Source organism: Rhyacophila brunnea, unplaced genomic scaffold (genome assembly GCF_057557595.1).
Source record: "Rhyacophila brunnea isolate RB1 unplaced genomic scaffold, BYU_Rbru_1.0 scaffold_22, whole genome shotgun sequence".
In the NCBI taxonomy this organism is placed as follows: domain Eukaryota; kingdom Metazoa; phylum Arthropoda; class Insecta; order Trichoptera; family Rhyacophilidae; genus Rhyacophila; species Rhyacophila brunnea.
In genome coordinates, this window is record NW_028232882.1 from 23,642,161 (window position 1) to 23,665,359 (window position 23,199).

The 23,199-nt window shown below is 33.6% G+C and overlaps 1 protein-coding gene across 2 annotated transcripts in view; it reads right to left on the minus strand.

Moving 5' to 3' along the window:
* The window catches only part of LOC147070245 (ATP-sensitive inward rectifier potassium channel 12-like), an 88,872-nt gene that overhangs the window by 53,681 nt on the left and 11,992 nt on the right, over nucleotides 1-23,199 (minus strand). The gene's annotated exons all lie outside the window — the stretch shown is intronic.

A 23,199-nucleotide genomic window follows, 5' to 3' on the forward strand; every position in this document is an offset into this window, starting at 1 on the left:
TTGTGTAACTGTGGTTCCATAGCTCTATTGTGTCTTCGTTTAGTTTTGGTTTTGCGTAACTAAGCGAGGGAAGTGAGTGTAGGTTGATGGTCTTTAATCTGTTGTGGCTTGTTTAGCGTATTTATCAGCTTTCTCGTTTCTGGCTATCCCTGTGTGACTTCTTATCCAGATGAATCTAGGGTTTGTTCCTATCATTCGAAGCTGTGTTGATAGTGTTAAAATCTCCCTTACTAGTGGGTGTGTGGATGATGGGGTTTGGAGAGCTACCACACTGTATTGGCTATCTGAGAATAATATGTTAACATAGTTGTATCTGTGGAACTTTAATCTTTCTATGTTTAGTCTCAAATTGTATGTAAATACATTACTTACTGGGAACTTATATTATATTATTTCCATGTAGCTATTTAATGCAGTAATTCAAAGATAATCTTTTAAATTATGATAATAATAAATCAATATCGTATTAACGATATATTTTCGTGATCACTTTAACGTTAGTTTAATAATTTTATTTTAAGCACATTAACAGAAATAAAATAAACAGTGCGTAGTAGGTGGCGATTTTCTTTATTCAAAATTGAATTCATTCCAAGTTACTACAACAATTCTGACACAAGTATAATTCTTATAACTTCAATAATGTTTATTACACAATATCTAATCATGCTATATTTAAAAAATACTTAACGGTTAAAAATAGGTAAAGTTAAACATTTATAAGGAAGTAGTAAAATCGAGTTAAGTTCTACTTTTATGCAAGCTCTTGCGAATTCTCACAGAACCCTTGTTACACTTTGCGAACTCTGGCTGGAAATCACTAGTCTAATGAGAGTAAAAGAAAAGAAATCTGATTAATATTATATTTATTTTTCGACCATGTCCGATTCTGACAGGATCATATGGTCCTCCACAGAGTGGAGGTTTGTATTGACAGATTTTGTTTTTTTACGAGAAATGGATGTCAGCCACTTGCTCAACCTATTAGGTCCATACCCTGACACACTTAAATTGAAAAACAATATGTGTACTTGCCAGACCCAGGATTCGAACCTGGGACCCACGGCTTTATAGTCCAACGCTTATGCCGCGCGGCCACCGTGGGCGTAATATTATAATACCTATTGTAATGTTGATGCCCACGATGGCCGAGTGGCTTAAGCGTCAGCTTATAATATCCTGGGTCCCAGGTTCTAATCGTGGATCTGGCAAATACACATATTGTTTTTCAAATTGTGTTTGGAGTCCAAGTATGGACCTAATAGGTTGAGCAAGTGGCTGACATCCATTTCTTGTAAAAACAAAAATCTGTTAATACAAACCTCCACTCCGTGGAGGCCCATATATAATCTTATTAGGATATGATAGGTAACAGGATTCATTTGTATATTTATACTACAGTTTAAAATAAATATTGCATAGTTTCAATAATCAACATGGCGACATAATATTTTCAATGCAAGGCCATATATTATAACATACTTAGTTTATTTTAAGTAAATAGTAAAACAAAACGATACCTACTCAAATACACGATTTCCAATAGCAAAATCATAAATCAATATTCTTATCATTGAAGTATAATGGAAATTGTTGTGTAATTTATAATTTTCCGTGATAAAACAGTGTTCGTTTGTTTTGTTAATAAGAAGTAATTGACGTTTTTTTTACAATTTTAAATGAATTCAGATGCACTATTCCAAAATCAAAATCAAAATTTAATAATTGTATTGTTTTTGCATGGCAATAGTTTAAATTTGAAAGATGTATTAAGAACTTCAAGATATTACAGGTCTATGACCCTCGCAGCTCATTAACTGTACAGTAGGTAATATTGTATGAAGGCAGACCACATAATATTTTGGTGTATTGCCATTGTATTGCCGTTCAGGATGGGGGGAGTAAAATAAATAATAAGCACGTCAATTACAGCCTGACAAAAATTGTAGGCCTGGACTTCTAAATATAAAAGTGTGTCGAAAATTACCAGAATAATAAATACTCAAAATAATGTTTTACTGCTAAAAATTACAAATTGATCTTTGATTTGTCCTTTAAGGTTCGCATGTACGAATCCAAAATAGCACACTAACCAAAAAAAATACAACGTATTCTACAGTTTAAAATAATATGTGATATGTATTACGAGTATATAGACATGATCATGTATTATGTATGTTTTATGTATAGTCTTTACTCAAATTATAAGTGAAAATTTGATCATTTCGTGATAGGTAAACAGTTTTATGAAGTCTTTCATTAAGTGGTCAGTCTAAACGGTAACAGAGCAAGTACCCCTCGATAAAAATTCCTAGTTTAAAAAATCTGCCCGGACGCCATCTTCTTACATTTGAATTATCAGTACCTAGATTAAATTAAACATGATTAAATTAAATAAGAAAATATTACTTATTAAATTCTGCTACACGTTTATGTAGCACAGGTAAATTTTTGTGTCTTGATTCATAAATATTTTTTCTAGCTAGGTTTAGTTTGAAGCATTTTCTCATGAAGATTTCGATATCATTTTAGTAAGTCATTATTTTTTCTCCCTTTTTATCTCTACAATACCCATATTAGATGTTTGTATAATTTTAAATTTGTATGTATAGTTTTCTGTGTCAAATAAACTTTTGTATCCATTATTCCAATGATATTTTATTTTAAAAGTTTTTATTCAGGGAGGTCTATTCAAAGGGTTTTTGTCTGAGTGGTAATAATTGGCAAAGAGAAGTTGTTGATATACGTTTCCGAATACAAAGATGTAGTTCAATGTCAAAAATATCTTCAAGAATGAAAGAAAGATAATCAGCAGATATCGTACATAATTAATTAATTAATTGGACTGGTAGTGCTGCATAATTATTGAAAATAGAATCGTCAATAATTAATGAATGTGTCTTAATGTCTTGATTATCTCTAACTACATATATAATGAAATATTTTAGAACGCTTCTGACAGGAATATAATTGTATCTCGACCACTCAATGTGATGTCATAAAAACATCACAATGGCGAATACAGCGCCCCGTTGATAACCACACCAAAAAGGTCATTTTTTCAACAAAAAAAAAATCTAAAAATGATCTCTTGTAATTATTAGTAACAGATACATACTAAAATAAAAATGTTGTATCAAGTTCAAGGTAACTTGATTGAGCGCTGACTAACCAAAACTCAATAGTCGCTCGTTTAACTTTGAGTAGTTATCAAACTCTGTCAGTATATTTTGCTTTATTATAAGTGTACCTACGAATTAATGAGCTTTGAAATACCAGAGTACCGCTAAATAAATAAAATTATCTTTTAGGTAAAAGGTTATGAACAAATAATTGATAAAAAATCTACGATATTCTAAAAAAAGAAACTCGCCTCTCATCTATCTTTGACAGTTCATTATAAGTATAAGTATTGACACCGAGCTTTTTTGAAAATGGAATAAGTTTCGTGATATACTGATAATAATATTATTATGACAGAAGAAAATTGCTCTCATATTCTCGACGGATTAAAAATAATAACATAGTTAAGCGACATTTTAGTGTAAATGTTCGCATGAATTTATTGACGATCCGCCATTCTTAATCGGAATTTAAATGCCACCCTTCCAGATCAATTCATTATCAAATTATTAATTATTTTTGACGAATCATAAATGGTCAAAAGCAATTTGAACTTATCACACCCATGTTGATGACGTTTAGAGTAAGGACATATTGTGAGAATATCTTTTTTTCAGACTCGCAAAAGTTGTATTATTCATTCTTTCCTTTATTTTCCACCGCTTAAAATGAGCCATTTCTAAGCAATACACGACCTGCATACGAATACGTTACGTCATTGCAAGTAAAAAAATCTGCAGCTTGAATCTCAAAAATGTATTAGCCTCTTTTAAAGTAAATCTAATTAATTTAATTCGGTTTTCAAAAATGCAAAATAGTAAGGTATTTATTCCTGAGTTGCTAGAGTGGAAATAGGACAAATCTCGTTTTGTTCTGTGAGTTAAAAACTTACAATCACAGAAAATACGTTATTTTTGTAAACTTGATAATGGCATAACAACCAAAATAGCTATCGACTAATAAACCAACAAATATGATGACATAGCTTAAGAGCGTACATAAGTGAAACGGCAAATAATTTTCAACTGCATGTGGAACGAAATTACGGTCGCGTTGCCATTCGGAGAGCGATAGTCGAGGTGACTGCACGTCGATTCGTTTTGTTATGGTGTCGGATGAAAATATTCTTAAGCATTAGCAGCAAGAGAGGTGCTGTTAAAATATAGCATTCATTGCAACAATTACAAACTTCTTATTGTAATTGTTACATAAGTGCTAATACTTTGATACAAACCTACCCTAACTGTGATAATATTTATCACTTTATCACTTTAGCAGTCGATAAGTATAGAATAGACCCACTAATAGGTACTGTAACGGTAACTGCACACGAACTAATTATTTGGGGTCGATATTAATGCTAATGAGTGCCCGGCTTAATACACTGGACGCTAAAGACGCGCCCAGCCCGAACGATTAAGGTGACCATTCGATATAATTAGCATGTTATTTAAATGTGGTAATTAACGGCATACGTTTGATATATACATATGCACAGATAAATACAAAACATTTTAACATTCCTTATAATATGACTTAATCTGCATTTCTATATTAAATATACGTTTAGTTATCTCGTTAGCTGGATTGAATTAAATTCCTGAAGAACAATGCAAGGAATCCATGTTTACATCTAACTTTGTATATATTAGTTTTTGTTGGGATTGGATGATAGTATAAATTTAATAGTTTTGCCACTGCCAGTGAGTCAAGATGACATAGCACGCATGTACAACACGTCTTGCATCACAGTTGTCATTATTATTGAGGTTAATTGCATTAACTTTTACTCTTCCGTGAAGGGGGATAAATTTTTGATAAGCGGCTCCAGCCACATGTTAATTTTCGGTTATAAAATTAGCTGTCTCATCTACAATCAACAGTACACAGTCGCAGGGTAAGTAATACACGCCCACTACCTGTTACAGGTCAAACTCGTGCCAAACAATACAGAATACGTCTGCTTACATCGTGTCAACTCGATGTAATTAAAAAAAAACATACAAGTATGTTAGACCAGTTTTGAATGCTGGCAACGAAAGTATTTTGTGTGTAGGAGAAAATGGTTCTATCCGACTGGAACACTATTTTATAGAACAGGCATTTCGTCCAATTTCAATTTCAAAGAGGCTATGATCTTCTATTCAGTATCAAATGGCAGTGATCTTTGTTATTATTTACTCTTAAACAAACGTAAGTATTATATTTGAATAAAAACACACCGAAGTGTTATAAATTAAAAAACAACACTAAGTCATATTGAGTAATAACGATTCTGAAGCAGTTATTTTTGTTAATTCTACTTTAATTGACTCATTTACATTGTCAGCTGTTTCGAGCTATACATCCATCTTCAGAACGGTCCATCTATTTTTGTTTCAAAACCATTATAACGGAGTTCCTTCACGCAAACGCCAGTAAAATTATATATATATATATATATATATATATATATATATGCTACACCGAATGTGCGAAATTGACTATTACATGAAATGGGCAAAATTTTGGCTAATTCATGTAATAGTCAAGGCTGCTGCCTTATTCATGAATTAGGTAATTTTTCTGCTGAGTACATGAATTCGCCACGGTATGGAATTCTTGAACTGTCAACATGACAGAAGAAAAAGGAAATTTAATACGGATGGTTTTATTAGTTATAATTGGACATAATATAATATTATTATTATTAGGTTAGGTTAGGTTAGGTTAGGTTTTGTAATTCTGAATTAAATTATTCAACTGAATGTCCATTTTGAGGTTAGCTATCAAGTGTCAACAAACTATCACAAACATTCAATCGACCATTGCACAATTGATACCCAAGCACGAATCAAATCGCGAAAATACTTTTCAATAAAATTCTTCCGTTATCATATTATTTATTGGTATATGTTTTTATTATAATCAATCTCATTTGACACATTTGTTTAGTTGCAAAAAACACCACGGAGCGCGATCATCTATTTTGACCATAGATAATATAAATGTATATTTTGACCAATGCATGAGAATTGATACATTTAGTTTAGTTGCAAAAAATACCACCGTAGCGCTACTATCTAATTTGTCCAAGACATGAAGTAGGCAGAAAAATTACTGCCGATTTCACTCACTCTCCAGATATTTTATCTAATTCATGAATAAGGCAACGGGCTTGCATTTTTCATGGTTTAGGCAAAATTTTGCCCATTTCATGTAATATTCAATTTCGCACATTCGGCGTAACATATACACAAAGAAATACTCTCTTTGTCATCTTTTGGGCACTTATCCGTCAATCTAATCTGCCAGTGTGTCTACTGCGCGACGGTTTACATTTTCTCTTTCTGTCACTCTTGTGGCAGACTGTGAGTGATTCAATGCGGATTAAATGATACAACAAGATTACGCGGGCTTTCTCACGTGTAATTTTGAAAACGACTTGACATAAACTGATTAATGAAATAAAAAAGGAATGGTTAATACTTATTCTTAAGACACAACAAATACATATATACAACTGAATGTAAATGATTCAACCTATTGTGATCGACGCGTTCTACATGCCTGTTAGAGACGAACAAAAACTCAGTTTTTTTTAATCAGTTAGCCAAGAGCAGTAGATATTTTACATTTACATGAAACAGATAAGGTGGTCACTTCGTCAAGAGATGCCAACACTTTAAAAAGACACCCATTTATCACAATCTCAATATAAAAAAAATAATCAAACAATAAAAAATAATAATTATCGATTTCAGTATAATGTTCTCTGCAAAAAAGACTGTATATTATTTTGTTGATTTTTGTAACGTCGCAAATCATCACATTATATTAAAGTCCCTCTTTAACATCCTTAGCCAGGTTGACATAAATGTTACAGCCAGCAGTTCGCTCGGTTACCAGGTCTTCCTATGATTGTTAACTGGTAACAAATCCGGCATCTTGAACGCCGATTATTTTATTACCATATACGTTGCCTAGGAAACAGAACTTGGTACCCGAATGCGGTTAGGTAACAAATATGGGCCCTGTTTTACATTGAAAATAAATATCCATTATCTTTTCAATGGATCTACACGGAATATAAAGAACGTTCGATCCCGCATTATTTGTTATTATTAATAATATGTATCTTTTGGATCCAGGTCATAACTTTAATGAATTAGCAAGTGGTTGTTTAGCCATACAATCTGCTAGGATACTCACATAATGTAAAAAAGACGTGTTTATATTTCAATATGTTAATTTACTTTGATTAAAAGAAACTTTAAATATATTTTTTCTCTCTCGCTATTGTCAGTCTTCGTGGGACATATTATTATACCTACAACAAGCATAATACAAGAGGTCTTATGACTTTTACACTCAATGAATTCATCATAGCCATAAAATCTGGTAGGATTAGTGTAAAAAATATATATTTAAATATTTTAATTTACCTTGATCAAAAGAAACTATATAAAAAATGCATTTTCACGATTTCCAGTCCTCGTGAGACATACTATACCTATACCTCGAATAATACGAGAAGTTTCTTATATACCTACGTTTTTTATGGTTTGCTTGTATGTCATTCACTCACACCTCCAACTACAGAGCTCCTACATTACGAAACCATTACAGAGATAATTCTCAAAGCATTAAACTAAACGGAATACAAATGTAGCATGTAATAATTACAAGATAAAAAGAACTTTTTATATACAACGTTTTTTTAAATTCTGTTGAACCATATAAATTTGACTTTTTGAGAAAAATTTGTACTTGACATGTCATATTGATTTCCATAGTAACGTACGTATATATTAACAATTTAGTTGCTAAGACCCCAGACCCTAGCAACCGATAATGGTGTTGAAATAACTTTTCACACAAAACAGAATTAACTGAGAATGAAATCAATTCTACTTAAAGATAGCTAAAAGTATTAAAAGAATGCATTGGCATCGTGTTCTAATATATTATAAAAGTTTCAAATGTCTAGCTAGTCGGGAAGTTAGTTAAAAATCGATTGCAAGATTTGTACGGGACAAACAACCACCGGATAAATAAAAATACGAGCTAAGAAAAACGTTGTAAAATATGGAAACTTCTGTGATTTCCATATCAAATATCCAGTTTATCAAAATTTATATTTGATAATATGCTACAAAAAATTATGTTTTACACTGGAAGTTTTTTTTATTTTCTTGACTTTCATATAGTTAGACTGCATCTATCCGTATAGAAAAATGTTTTTTCAACATCCTAGGTTGAAAACAATTCATGTACATCGTGTAAATAACCAAAAACGCAATCATTATCCACATTCCGCCAATTATACGCATATTACATATTACAATAATACACAAAAAATAAATCTTCATGCGTATCCCAAAAGAAGTATCCAATGGTACGAACTGTTGACAAATTACGAAGTGTATATTTTGATGAGAATATAATAACCAGTTGTAAAATCAACAAACAGATAATAATATAATAGTTTGTTTTTAATGCTGGGCAAGTATTATTGAAACAGTGTCAAATATAACAAACTAATTATTTGTTTTAAAATACACTTAACACGTATAATTAACACATTTACTTTAAAACAACACGATTAAGATACAACAAAACTCACTTTACATTATAGGAAACAATTAGTATTAGGCACTAAATAGTAAAGCTAACGTTTCCATGCGTCCGTAGGTAAATAACCGGAAAACCGACAGTTTTAACTCCAACTCTTTTCGGGATACTTTAAAAGATAAAACCGGGAATACACTCTGTTCACTTAGAAAAGACATTTTGACCCGCGGTGTGTATTGTTAATGAACGAGAGATCGTGACATTGCTTCTGGTATATCTTGCGCAGTGATACTTAATATGCGGTACGTGTACCCCGCGAAACATTCAGTTGGACATTTAAAAAAAATGTGGCGGAATCTAAACATACGAAAACACGTAAGAAAGATAAAATTCTAAAAGATAAAAATGTACATTTTAAAATCTAAAAGTAAGGGGGAGTTTTTGTATTACCGTAGAAAAATACGACTCTAGATGATCACGTGCATAGAAGGACAGCTGAATTTTCGTAAGGTTCAAATATACTATATGACGATCGGGCACATATATGCTAAGAGCAATTTAGTGTCTATGATCAAATCTATGCCATTCCGACATATTATAAATACATATTGTATGACAGCTATGACATCGTATTTACACTCTGTGACACCCTGTGACACAGGACGCCAACATAAGAAACGGGTTTTTCGACATATATATGACCGATCGTCATAAAGTGTATTTGAAGCATTAGATTACATTATGTATAGACAATAGATGTTTTAATTTAATTCGTTTGCATTGAGTTTTAAAAAATACAATACCTAAATAAGACGGCCGAGATTTCGATAAATAATAAATAAAAAATAAAGATTATTTGTTTTGAAAGACTAATATGCCAAATAAGAGCATATAATATAGGTATATACCACCACCGTGTAGAAGCATCTTAATATTATTTTTAAGAGTATTGTGTCATGGTCATTCACCGAGTTTTTGTGCTATTAAACGGACATTGAACAATTCAGGAAAATATAAGTTTTCATTTTTTGGGTAAATGCTAGTTAAGTTAGGCAGTGACGTCCATTGGGGGTAGGCAAGCCATACATCGCATAGGAGCATGGAGGAATGAATGCAAATATTACAACTTTTGAGAGCAGTGGCGGTTTTCCATAAATTAGATTAGACGATGCGGTATATTCAATAGAAAGTATCGTCAACTTAGTTTAAAAAAATAATCGAAAAATAACAAATCCTGACTACATAACCACTATTATACAATACAATAGATAATATTGTTATGGCGGTCGAGGACACAGGCCAAAATTTTGCAATGCTGCCTCCAAACCTGTCAGTTCCACAAGACTTCCACGTACACAAAAAACTGTCACTATGTCCAAGTCTGCTCAAGGGCGGCACTTTTCCTAAGGACATTACTGAAGTTAGGTAATATATTATATATATATATATATATATATATATATATATATATATACCTAGATATGTTTTAAATTTATTCTGACGTTCTGACGTGTGAGATGATCATTATGGCTGGATGATTATTTATAGTTTTGTCTTATTGTCTATAGTTTTTTTTTATAAATTAGCTATGTCCATATTTAGAACATCTGACAGTCAAGCTGTACCTATTGATATTCTACCCAGGGTACTTATTATATCAATACGTTAACAAAATATATCTAAGCCGTGCACATAAATTTGCAATATGCACCATTACAGTTAAAGTTCATTTCTCAATGAGATTCATAAGTAAACGAAAGAGTGTTATTTTTTTGTGTAAAGCCAAATGTTTATAAGCCGGGTCGGGTCGTTTACGAAAGATTTCAGAAGCTGCTCAATGCCGATTATCTTTAGCCCGTGGCATTGAATTGGGAATAATATTAGTAACCTGTTGATTGAATATTTTGTTCAAATTGTTACTATTTATTTCAATAGGCAACAATCATCATATTCAACAAACAGTTTACCATATTTCATTGCAAGTATGAGTAATAATTAGCACTACCGTCAAACTTTTACAGCTTCGTTCAAAGGCCTGACTATAGTGAGTCTTAGGATTGGCAAGACTGTCATGTGCATCTATTATATACACAAGGCTGCTATCGGCGGCTATCGAGGGTAGTTTATCATATTTATGTATTGAAGTGGTCAATTGAACTGTCAAAAAATGCTATATTTAACAGCACCTCTATTGGCTGTGTTAACTTTTAAAACGAGATATACAGTTTTGACAGTTTAGACGGATAAATTATTGTAACAATAATAATACCTAAACACATAAATAATTTGATAAACTATTCTTGATAGCCGCTGATAGCAGCCTTGTATATAAAAGACGCGATGTAATCTCTTCTAAATCACTACTTTAATTAAAGTAATATCAGAACGAAAATGTTGAGTACCGCTGGTCTAGTATAGCTACCTATTTTACCAGTCAGTCACCCACATTAACTTGGTGTCAGTAAGACATTATTGTTTCTCAGAGCCAATAATCGCCTGAGATGAGCGTCGAAAGTGTAGCTACGGATTAAAATTGCTTACACGTTATCGCGTGAGTTATTTATCGCCCACGGGACACGCGCAATGAAATCTTATACACTATCGCAACTTTCTTCTTGTCTGATGTTCAACATATGCATGGAAAATGCGTTCTTATTTTATTAAAAATCATTTGAAATTCTGCCAAGAAAAATTATTCCTCATTGCACCAAGACTTTTAATAACTATTATTAGTTAAAGCGGTCGAGTAAAGCGGTAAAGTTGTAGCGGTCGGGCACTTCGGACATGGCACCAGGGATGGCCGAGGAGACATGTTAGTGGAGTTTGCGGAAAACCACAATCTCTACATCATGAACTCATTCTTCAAAAAGAAGCCTTCTCGAAAATGGACATGGCGAAGCCCAGCAAAACGAACCAGCGAAATCGACTACATCCTCACCGACAAGAAGGATATTTTTCTAGACTGCACAGTCATTAACAAATTTAATACTGGCAGCGACCACCGAATGGTAAGGTGTAAAGTACGATTTAACATCAAACGTGAGAGATCCAAACTGACGCAGAAGCCCAGAGTCCGCAGAGGCTTGAGAAGCAGAGTCGAATTCCAACAAGAGCTGGAGAACAGGCTAGCGGCTTTCCAAGCTGAAAATGACCCCATCTCCCTACAAAACACCGAGGCAGTAACAAACATCATTATAGAATCTTCGGAAGAGACAGTTGCTGCTGTGGTTGAACGAGTAAGCAAACTTTCAAAGGAAACGTTGGATCTTATGAAGCTGCGTAGGAGTACAAAAAGCGAGCAACAAGTTGCAAATGATCTCGAATACTCCACGCTGTGCAAAACTCTACGTAAAAACATACGAGAAGATCTTCGTAAGTTCAATATGAACCTTGTAGAATCAATTGTTGCATCAGGAAGGAGCTTACATAAGAACAAGCAGCATCTGTCAATAGGGAGACGGCAGATCATGACACTAAAAGCGCAAGATGGAAGTATCGTGCGTAACTGGGATCATCTACTGGACACTGTTGTAGAGTTTTACAGCGCTCTATACAAAGATGACACTGACATCAACTCAGATCTTCCGGTGAACGGAGAATATGGAGATCCTCTTCCCGAGGTTACTACCACAGAGATGGAATATGCTATAATGTGCATGAAGAGTGGGAAAGCCCCGGGAGAAGATGGGCTGACTATCGATGTTCTCAAACGGGCCGGGAGGACGGTGAGCGATGTGCTCGCACGTCTGTTCACGTCTTGTCTGCACGAAGAGAACATCCCAGAGTCATGGAAAAATGCCTCCATTATTATTCTTCATAAGAAAAGAGACACTGAAGATCTGAAAAACTATCGACCAATTGGTCTACTGCCAATTCTGTATAAGGTTTTCACGAAAATACTCTCAAACCGTCTCCAAACAGTTCTAGACGAGAACAACCAAGAGAGCAAGCCGGATTCAGAAGAGGCTACACTACTATGGATCATATACAGGTTGTCAGGGAAATCATAGAGCGCTACCAGGAATACAAACTGCCATTATATCTTGGTTTTATAGACTATGAAAAGGCGTTTGATTCCATCAAAAAAATTTCAATTATAGACGCCCTTAACAACCAAGGAATTTCCAGACGCTATATAAACATATTTAACAGTATATACAGTGATGCCACAGCATGCGTGAAACTCCACAAACGGTCGTGTAAATTCCCCATTAACAAAGGTGTCCGGCAAGGTGATACCATTTCACCTAAACTATTCACCGCTACTCTTGAGGACTTATTTAGGAAACTTGATTGGGAGGAAAAAGGTGTTCCAATTAATGGGGAGCACCTCAGTCACCTGCGCTTTGCAGATGATATTGTTATACTCTCACAAGACCCGAAAGACCTCCAAGGTAGAATGCAAGAACTCGCGGATGTCAGTCAAACGGTCGGTCTAAAGATAAATGTCTCAAAGACAAAAGTGATGAGGAACTGTTTTTCGGACCCTGCGATTATCTGTATTTCTGGCACCCAACTCGAGCAAGTGAGCAGCTACGTATATCTCGGACAGCAGGTGTCCATAGACGGAAGCATGCACGATGAAATTGCTCGAAGAACAAAGCTGGGATGGAGTGCTTTCGGACGTCTGAATATTATCTTCAAGAGTGACCTACCATTATGTCTTAAGCGTAGGGTGTTCAACCAATGTGTGCTACCCGTGCTCATGTATGGCTGCGAGACGTGGACCCTCAACACGAGAGATGTCCAAAGGCTAAGAGTCACACAGCGAGGCATGGATAGGTGCATGTTGGGCATCACGCGAAAGGACCGTAAGAGGAACGAATGGGTTAGGAAGCAGACAAGAGTACGCGATGTAATAGACGTTGCCAAACAGCTGAAATGGAGATGGGCGGGGCACATTGCTCGCCGAAAGGACAGCCGCTGGACAAATGCTGTCATCCAGTGGTACCCAAGGGGTACGAAACGGCCACAGGGTCGCCCTAAAAGCCGCTGGATTGACGAACTGGTAAAGTTCGGCGGAAATACGTGGCAGCGAACGACACAGGACCGAGAGAGTTGGAGAAAGCTTGGGGAGGCCTTCATCCAGCAGTGGATTGACCCCGGCTGATGATGATTAGTTAAAGACAATAAATTGATAAGTTATCAATACGGTGCAGTCGCCATAGATGCTGGGCGATATGCTAGAATAGTTAGAACATTGAATTTTAATTATTATTGTTAACCCATAAAACATTTAATTAAAAAACCGTTGATGCATTATGCTCATTTACAATCGAAAAAGGATTCTGTTGAAAAACTCTAACCCTACATCAAAATAAGGTTCATTATTTCAAATCTGATGGCACGTATTTATTCTGTTAGAAGATTAACACTGCAGCAGTTGTGAGTCTCAATGACAGTTCATAACCATCTATAGACAAGCCTCGGCACTAAATTGCGATTTCAGATGGTAGTGCTAGTTATTAATTAACTTCGAATGCAATACGGTAACATGTTCACAGGAAATGAAAATTTTCATGATGCATATTTCGTTCATATTTTAACTTACTACCAATTTTTCTCAGTATGAAATATACATATTTTTCTGATTTTCTATTTTATCATATTGCATTTTAAGTATAAACAATGACTTGCACTACTATGAAAATTCACAGCTTCGTGCCGCGGCCTAAATATAAAATATTAAAAATAGTCAAAACCATGTGACGTCATATCATAAAAAATTGGTTTGCCCACTCCACATTCAAGCAAAGACACCAATACTACAATCATTTTTTTGAATTATCCATTGAGTACATATTCAGTAGAAATAATGTACCTGTTTAAATATTGGAATATAATATGTATGTGACATAAATATTATATACTATTACATATATCTCAAACAGTACCTATACATGCGTGATTTTATTGTATATAATTGCCAGGATTTTAAAACGATTATCCTGAAATACAAATAGGTAGGTACCTACTAATAGCCATTAGAAAATATTATTCCCCAGAATTCGGCGTTCGCTTATTTTTTATTTCACAAAAAACACACAATGATTAATTGGCACAAATTAGTTATACAATCTCTGACGAACGATTTAAAATCACCGAAACACATTGTTATTATTCAATCATGATTTTTTTTATTATTTAATTTTGTATTTTTTATTGTTAGTTTAAACTTGCTATTAACTCGGCCGAGAATCGACATGCCACTGACATCGTAAAGGCACAAGCAACTGTGCCGAGTTACGAGTTGTAGCCGGCCATCAAGTAAATCATCACACGGCCATGCCCCGGTTGGAGATTGGCTTCAACCGTCGGACGGGACAGGACCTGACTAATCCACGCGAGGTCCCATTCAGAAATTGGATGATTATTTTAGCAGCCGGAGTAATTTCTACCGCTGGGCAGAGGTGGGCAGTGAGTTCATCAAGTGGCGTGCCAGATCATGGAGAGATCGCTGGTTTCAAAAATAATGTGCAAATATAAATACAATCAAATAAATAACCTATTTAATATGAACGTTTTCATGACGGGTGTGGTTGAATTGTTGCATGCATTGAGAGTATTGAAACGGTTACATGTAAATCGTACATAAAACATTTCATCGTAGCACAGTTCGCCGTGAGTTTTCTATCGGAAAGAGATGACCGTATACTATACAGTCTCCAGTTTTATTAGATTCGATATGAACATTAATTCAATTTTCATAGCCGATTTAGGAAAAAATTCATGAATTCAAGAATGAAAACCTAACTTAACCTACCGTAACCTAACAAATAATCCAGTATATCGGCATTTTACAAAATTTGTTTGCCGCTAGCTTCATGTAAACCGATAAGAACCGTATTTCATTTAGACATGAATTTATGTCAGTACTATACTACCCAAAGAGGTTGGACGGTATTTAATATACGACCATATATAATATTTCCGATATAATATTTCACGGTGGAGTGTTATACGGCGAACTGCGTACGTACAAATTTCCGGACAAGATTGAAACAGGCTGGCATTAGTTGGCAAAATATTTTGACGTTTTCTTAAACTGTAGGCAATTAATATTATTATGGCCGGCTATGATTTGCATTTTTTTTTAAATTATTGATCATCTATTAATGTTCTAAATAAAAATGTTTTATAATTATATTAACCACAAGTTGAATGTACTGATGAAACCTATTAAGTTATAGGAAAATTATATAACAAATCCTTTTGAGTATTTTTAAGGCAAGGAAATCATCTTCTTCTAACATCGAAGAAAGATTTACATATGAAATAATATGACAATTCGATTCATTGATTTGACAGTAAAAGATGATTTCACTTGTTTTGAGTGTTCTATATTTAAATTTTTGTGTTTATTTTTTTAGGTTTATTAACTACATATTATTCGAATAATACCTCTTCGCCTGTTATACCGCCTGGATACTTTATAATATTTCGTGACTATTTTTGGTCAGATATTCCATTCCTTCAGGCGATTTTAAGCTATTGCAGCTAAATAAAGTAAGTACAATAATGTCAAAAAATTCTGGGCACTTCACTGCAAACGAAATTATGCAATGACAGGCAGGACTGGGGCAACTGTTCGACGGAAAACAATGCTTAACTATGCTCTCGTTTTGCTCATTACCTGACTAGGGATTCAACTACTCTTATAAATATATATTTTTATATATAGAAAAGTAAAACGTAAAATAAATCTTCGATATACACTCCTTTGCGAGTGGCGGTATGCATAGTGAATAAGCATTATGTATTATATTTGGAATATGAATGCGTCTAAATATCATTCCGTTACATAATAATTCCCATTTTATGTGGGTACATAAATAACGCATAAGCTCACTTATTTTTATATAAGTAATGACTATGCATATGACCCTTAAATACTTACAATAAACAAATTCACAATGTTTATTAAAATTCATAATATTAGCACAGTGGTTTTCAAACAAATTTGTGTTGCCCTTAGATTACAAAGATTCTTTCAGGGCGTCATAAAATATATTTATTCTGAGTTTCCAATTGAAAATGTGCACTTCAGAATATGGATTTGAGACTTTTTTTGAAAGAGAAAAAACAGATAAAGTATCCCTAGCAGAATCAGAATAAAAGGTATGTAGGTATTCCGTTTCAATATACGCCAGTATTTTTTTTTTTACTGGATACCGTTTTTCGGAAAAACGGCAAATATGTGGCTTTTTGAAAGATAAATGAATCTAGACATCTAAAAAAATGTTGGACGAGTGATCACCATAGTGATACGGGATGATAATTGTTATCCAAAGCATAAAGAATGTAACCACAAAACTGAACGAATATAATATACTATAGCGATCATGCACACCAGCACATTGAATTAAGATTATCTGGATGTTTACGAACATCATACGGCGATCCAAGAAATTCCTCGCGGTTCCCCAGGAATGGTACTAGGCCAGGGATTGGCAAACTTTTGGACCAAAAGAGTCAAATATGAGTATCACAACGGTTAAAAAAAATTTCGAGAGCCATGCATATATTTTTATAAATATGATTTATTTCAGTGAATGTTATTGTTTATTTATCAAGTGAAGAAAATTTCGCGAATAAAAAACTAAAGCAAATATAAGTTTTTTTTGTTGACATTATAAATATAATTTTTACAGAAAATGAGATACAATTTTCACGCATTCCTTAAAACTAATGTGAACAATGACCTTCCTTGGATGTCTTTATGTCTGTATGTTTGGTATGTAAGTTGTAGTTTTCAATTTTATGCGTGACTCCAAATTCTCATCGGTTATTTGGCTTCTCTAAATGCTATTTATATTGTTCATCGTAGTATCTACCTTATTATGTAGATCTTTTAGAGCGCTTCGCTGTGTTGTGAAATTAAATTGCATTTTTCTCTCTCAAAATCCTCAATTTAATTTGTCGACATTTGCAATGGGCGGATTTAAAACGTTAACAGTCATACCTTTTTTGTAAAAAATGTGAATTGGGAATTTGGCAAAGAGCCGCATGCCAATACCCAAAGAGCCGCATGTGGCTCGCGAGCCGCGGTTTGCCGACCCCTGTACTAGGCAACTAGCATATTATTATATTGTCACATATAAATAACATTCTTGTTTTCGTCCTAACAGTAGTAGCGATTTGAAATATTTGAATTTCTCACATAACATTGATGATTAAAATTTAATTGACATTTGAAATCTGGTGTTACGCAGAATGCTAAAAATATTTTGGGACATGATGCGAAATGAGAATGCCATCCAAAGTAAAGAAAATAAAAAATATCATACGTATTTCAGACTAAACAAGAAGAAAATTATAGTAGATACTTCATTTATCACTTTATTTATTTAGGCAGTTAATTATTTACAGTAAATTAACCGTCTGAACATTACTCTGCGATCTGAACTTTCAAAAAGTGCCATATTTTAACAGCCCTTCTCTTGGCTATGCAAACTTTTAGAGCGAGATAGAGTACGTGAAGTTTACATATTGAGGATTGAGATGCAAGATACGACTGTTTTAATAAATAATTACGTAATGGCCGCTGCCTTATTTTATTGTTCCTCGCAAGCTGCCAAAACATTGAATGGTTAATAGTAACAGAATATTTATTTTACTACATGCTGCAATATCAATGACATGACTAATAAAATTGTAGGTTATGTTGATATGTTTGACGTTTCAATATAAAATTGTGGAGTTCCGGTTGATATGCCAGCACGAATATACCTGAATTTGACCGACATGTCTATCAACCTAAATTTTTGCTGTATTTACCAATTATTGGAGATATATGTCGATAGCCTTGTCTATGGAATGCCTTCCGTGTTAATTTGGACCAATGAAAACAACGAAAATATGCTGATGCGCTAACTGTTAAGAATAGCGCAGGCACTACAGATTATCAGCAGTATCCTCCAAGAAAAAATATAATGGAAAGCTTAGGAAGACTACGGATTTTCTGGATGAAGAACCTGGGAGGATTTTATACTTTCAATGAAGCAATGAGTTATTGCCCACGGATGCTATCTCCGAAATGATTACCGTGACGTGTATCTGTCTCTCTATTCAGGAGAAGGACCAGTCGCGGTTTCTTTATGAAACAGACGAGCGATTGCTTTGCCATAAAATATGACAACCTTTAAAAAATGCGTATTTTTTACAATCCGAGTGTAGTGAGTGGAAACAATAATACAAATTTGTAAAATATTCAGGCAACATAACAATAATTGCTGTATTTAACATTCAATTGCAGTTGCTTACATTAGCAACATTTTCACGCGGTAGCCTCCAAACCTGTCAGGGCCAAGGTACCTAAAATTACCACTGATAATAACAATGAAGAATAAGTATGAATTAAAGCGTGTAAAAGTAGCTTGTGGCATATTTTTATGACTCATTATATAAGTATCAGGTAGTTGAAAATAATCACGTTACGTCAAAATGCAGTTTTATTTTTTGTTTTTTTTACACAAGAAGTGAGGTTAATGACTTTTTAATGCCCAGATAGTTAGAGGCAAACATTTTAGCAACACAATGTACGGATCTAGAAACATAAACATGATACTACAGGACAGGAGTTTTTTTTAGACTTCTTTCAAGTTATCAATATTATTTTTGTTCTTCAGAAACATCTGTTCCAAGACCAAGTTTCTACGATCATTTGTTTGAAACTAATGCACGTACACAGCGACATCCCTTTCTTTTCTATTGGATCTTCACACCACCTGAATTCCTAACAAAAACTCCAGATAAGTTCTGAATTATTTTTTTTATTCTTTATTATTCAGGGCTAGATACATCTATCCGCAAATAAAATATATTCAATGATATTTTAACTTTTAATGCTACATAACTGTACATGCACAATCATTTATTTGAAATGCAACGCACGGCCATACCTGTAAAAATGAATTATGTAGTTTTGATATTGTAAAAATCTGCTGACATTAGTGAAAACAACATTTCATGAGATAATTTGTCGCTACTTCCGATTAAACTCTAATAATTTACTGAATCAAACATAGCTACATTTGCTTGTTTGTAAGTAATTTGGGCATGCTTTCCATATCCTGGCGAAATACAATAAAAATATAATATGAATAGTTGTAAAATCTTAATTTATTTACGGATAGATGTATTTTGGTCTGGACTAGGCGTAATCCAAAATATATTAAAATGAAAGCGTTGTAAAATAAATCTTGTCCTTTGAAAATAATATCATAATTAGTATGTCCAAAATTAGGACACTATTAATTATTGTCCACAATGTATTCTATGCAGGTATATCAAGATTTAAAAAAAGAATGTTATTCTTTTCATACACGGTACCTAAGCGCGTGTACAGGAAAATTATTATCCATTCGGAAGATCATAGTTTTTTCCACAAACAATGATCGGTGATTCTATGTACATCTATTGCGGACGATTAAAGGGTGATTGAATTCTATACCAGCGGGTCTATTCTATACTTATCGACCGCTAAAGTGATAAAGTGATAAAAATATTATCAAACTTAGGGTAGGTTTGTATCAAAACATTAGCACTTATTGTAACAATTACAACCAACTTAATGTAATTGTTACAATAAGTGGTAATACTTTAATAAAACCTATCCTAAGTTTAATAATATTTATTACTTTAGCGGTCGATAAGTATAGAATAGACCCACAATATACTCAAACCACACCAACCCATAATAATGTCAATATTAAAATAGAGGCTTTTAAAAATCAGTTATAATCATCCTTATGGCAATGTAATATGTACCTTACCTAGCTAATTTTTAACTACATAACATACACGTAAGCAATATATGATAAAAATACTGTAAACACATCAACGCTGATTTTCCCTTTTCAATTCCATTGATCAATCTTCATTTGTTTACGAAAAAAACAATAAATTTGTGTTATTTTCTAGAAGACTCGTATGTCTATCGGAAGGATTCTGGCACGATGGCACGGGGGCAATTTTAATGGTTTATATGCGAAAAAATCATCACGTTCTGGTTGAATATAATGTGTACCTGCATGGCTTTCTTAACCTCTTAATTTTAATGAAATAACTTTTATACTAAATACCTAACGAATGTGTAAATCAATATTTACATTATGTACAATATTGAAAGTATTATGTCAGGTAAACGGTTTATTGAAAAAAAAGCTGTTTTAAATTGTACAATGATTATATTTCATGGAAATTAGACCAAGTAAATAAAATAAAGTATTTTTATGTATTTTATCTGAATATTTATATTTTAGATAAGATTTTAACGAAGCCTTCCTACAGGATCTGTTGTAGTGACAAACTATTCGTAATTCTGCAACGATACTACAAGGGAAATCTAACCGCTGCATGAATACTTTACCACCAAGATAAATAGTGTTGCCTTAGCCTCTTTAGTTTTGAGTGTGATAAGTGAAAATAAGGAAATATGCATTTTAAGGTTATTACAAAAATGATATTCTCTAAGAGCTCACTAATTCAGGGGTACCATATCAGTGGATACCAGAAAACCTGGACTGGAATGAGGCTATAAAGAAAATGGGCCAAAATATGTGGATAGATTTTCACCATAAGGTATCATTAGAAAAGGGGAAATGGAGTAAGTCTATTCTACCATCACCACGAGAGGTGCCCTGGTCTGTAGAGTCTCCTTTGACGAGGAATGAGCTTAAGTTAATACTGAGGCTAAGAACAGGGCATACAATGGGCAAAAGATTTGATGTTCTCATGGGAAGAAGCGAATCGCAACTCTGCGATGAATGTCATGTTTTGGAGGACATTGTACATAGCACTACAATGCCCTAGATATGAATTTCACAGAGTACAGCTGCGAATTGCGGATATCTATGAGAATCTCGACGAATTGAAGGGTGTCCTGGCGGTGGGTAAGACGGAAGAGCTAGGCAAAATTGTTATTTAACAGAATAGGAGTGAGGACCTGATCGGCGGATCCCCTTCTAGAAGAAAAGAGGCGATTTGACAGCGAGTCGCAGTCAAAGCATCGGTAAAATCACAAAAAAGAGCTCACTAAACGTGATTCAGACTGCATCGTCAAAATCACAGGAAGTAGGGTAACCTTCCCGCACAATGGACTAAATGGACATAGCAATGATGATTATGTAAAATGAAAAAATCCTAGTATGATAATCTCGTCACGGGTCGCAACTTCTGCAGTTAGCTTGTATTATAATCCTATCTATTACCTACTTTTAAATGAGTCCTATTTTTACAACATAGGTACACATTGCAAAAAAGAGTCACGTTATGATCCCAATTAAATTCAAAATCAGAATATTTTTTGACAGTTCATAGACTGTAAAATGAAATAAGTTGACGTTCCAAATACAAAAACAATATATTATTTTACAATAATTGACAGGTTCGGATCTTTATGACAAAATATTGATTGTATCGCAAATAATAATAAATTGTTGATCTTTACATGCATATTGCATGATAATTCTAATTATGTAAAACGCTTCGTCACCGAATAAAGATGCGATCAATTAATTCCAACGTTTTTAAATTGAGCAGTTTTCACGGCTTTTCGGCGCGTTTCCGGCAACAGTGGAGGAGTAGACAATATTCCGAGTCCATAGAGAATACTAGGGATTAGTTCATCAACAATAATTACACGGTTAGGTAGGTAGGTAGGTATTTTTATTAAAAAAAATGGAATATTCTTTAATGCAGTGTATTGTAAACCATTCGCAATATTATTTATATTTGAATAAATAAATCATTTTCTATTGTAGTACATCTCTGTGCATAAAAATTTGAAATCGAAATGTCACGTCTCATCATTACATTAATTAACGATTTGTGGCTTGGGTAAATTAGCATGACATAACTTTTCATGAATGAAATTTAATTATTTGTATCAGATTATGTCTCAAACAATTTTAGCGACCTGTCTATTTGAATATGTTTTGCGTTGATTATTCCTAATGATTGTTCTGTATGAACTATCCGTAGACCGGTTATTAGTTATATTGTGATGATTTTAATCACAACCAGCGCTCAAAATGGAAAATTTTACGAACCGGAACGCTAGATAATTTTCTGAAAATATTAACAAATTTATCTTATTTTGTGTATATTTTATGAAAATATATGTTGTATAGCCTATTATACTACTATAACATCTATGAATCGGAACAGCGCTCCGGTGCTCTCCGGTCCATTTCGAGCCCTGATCATGACACAAAACGTTATCATAATCAGGTCGTGTTCAATATATGTATGTTCATATTATAATGAATGAACAAGTAGGTACTCTAAGCAATATGTTGCAATATAGTGAATATAGGAACACGAAGTATTTAAGTGAGCTGGGCATTATGTATAATACAAGAAATCTAGGTACTTACTAATAAATGATTCTGTATCAATGCTACGCTAATATTTTGATTGGTTTAACAGACAACAAATTTACAACATATTATGACAGAATGTGAGTGTCGAGAAGCCGAGGAAGAAACCATAATCGATTTATTTGAGATGTACTATTAAAAA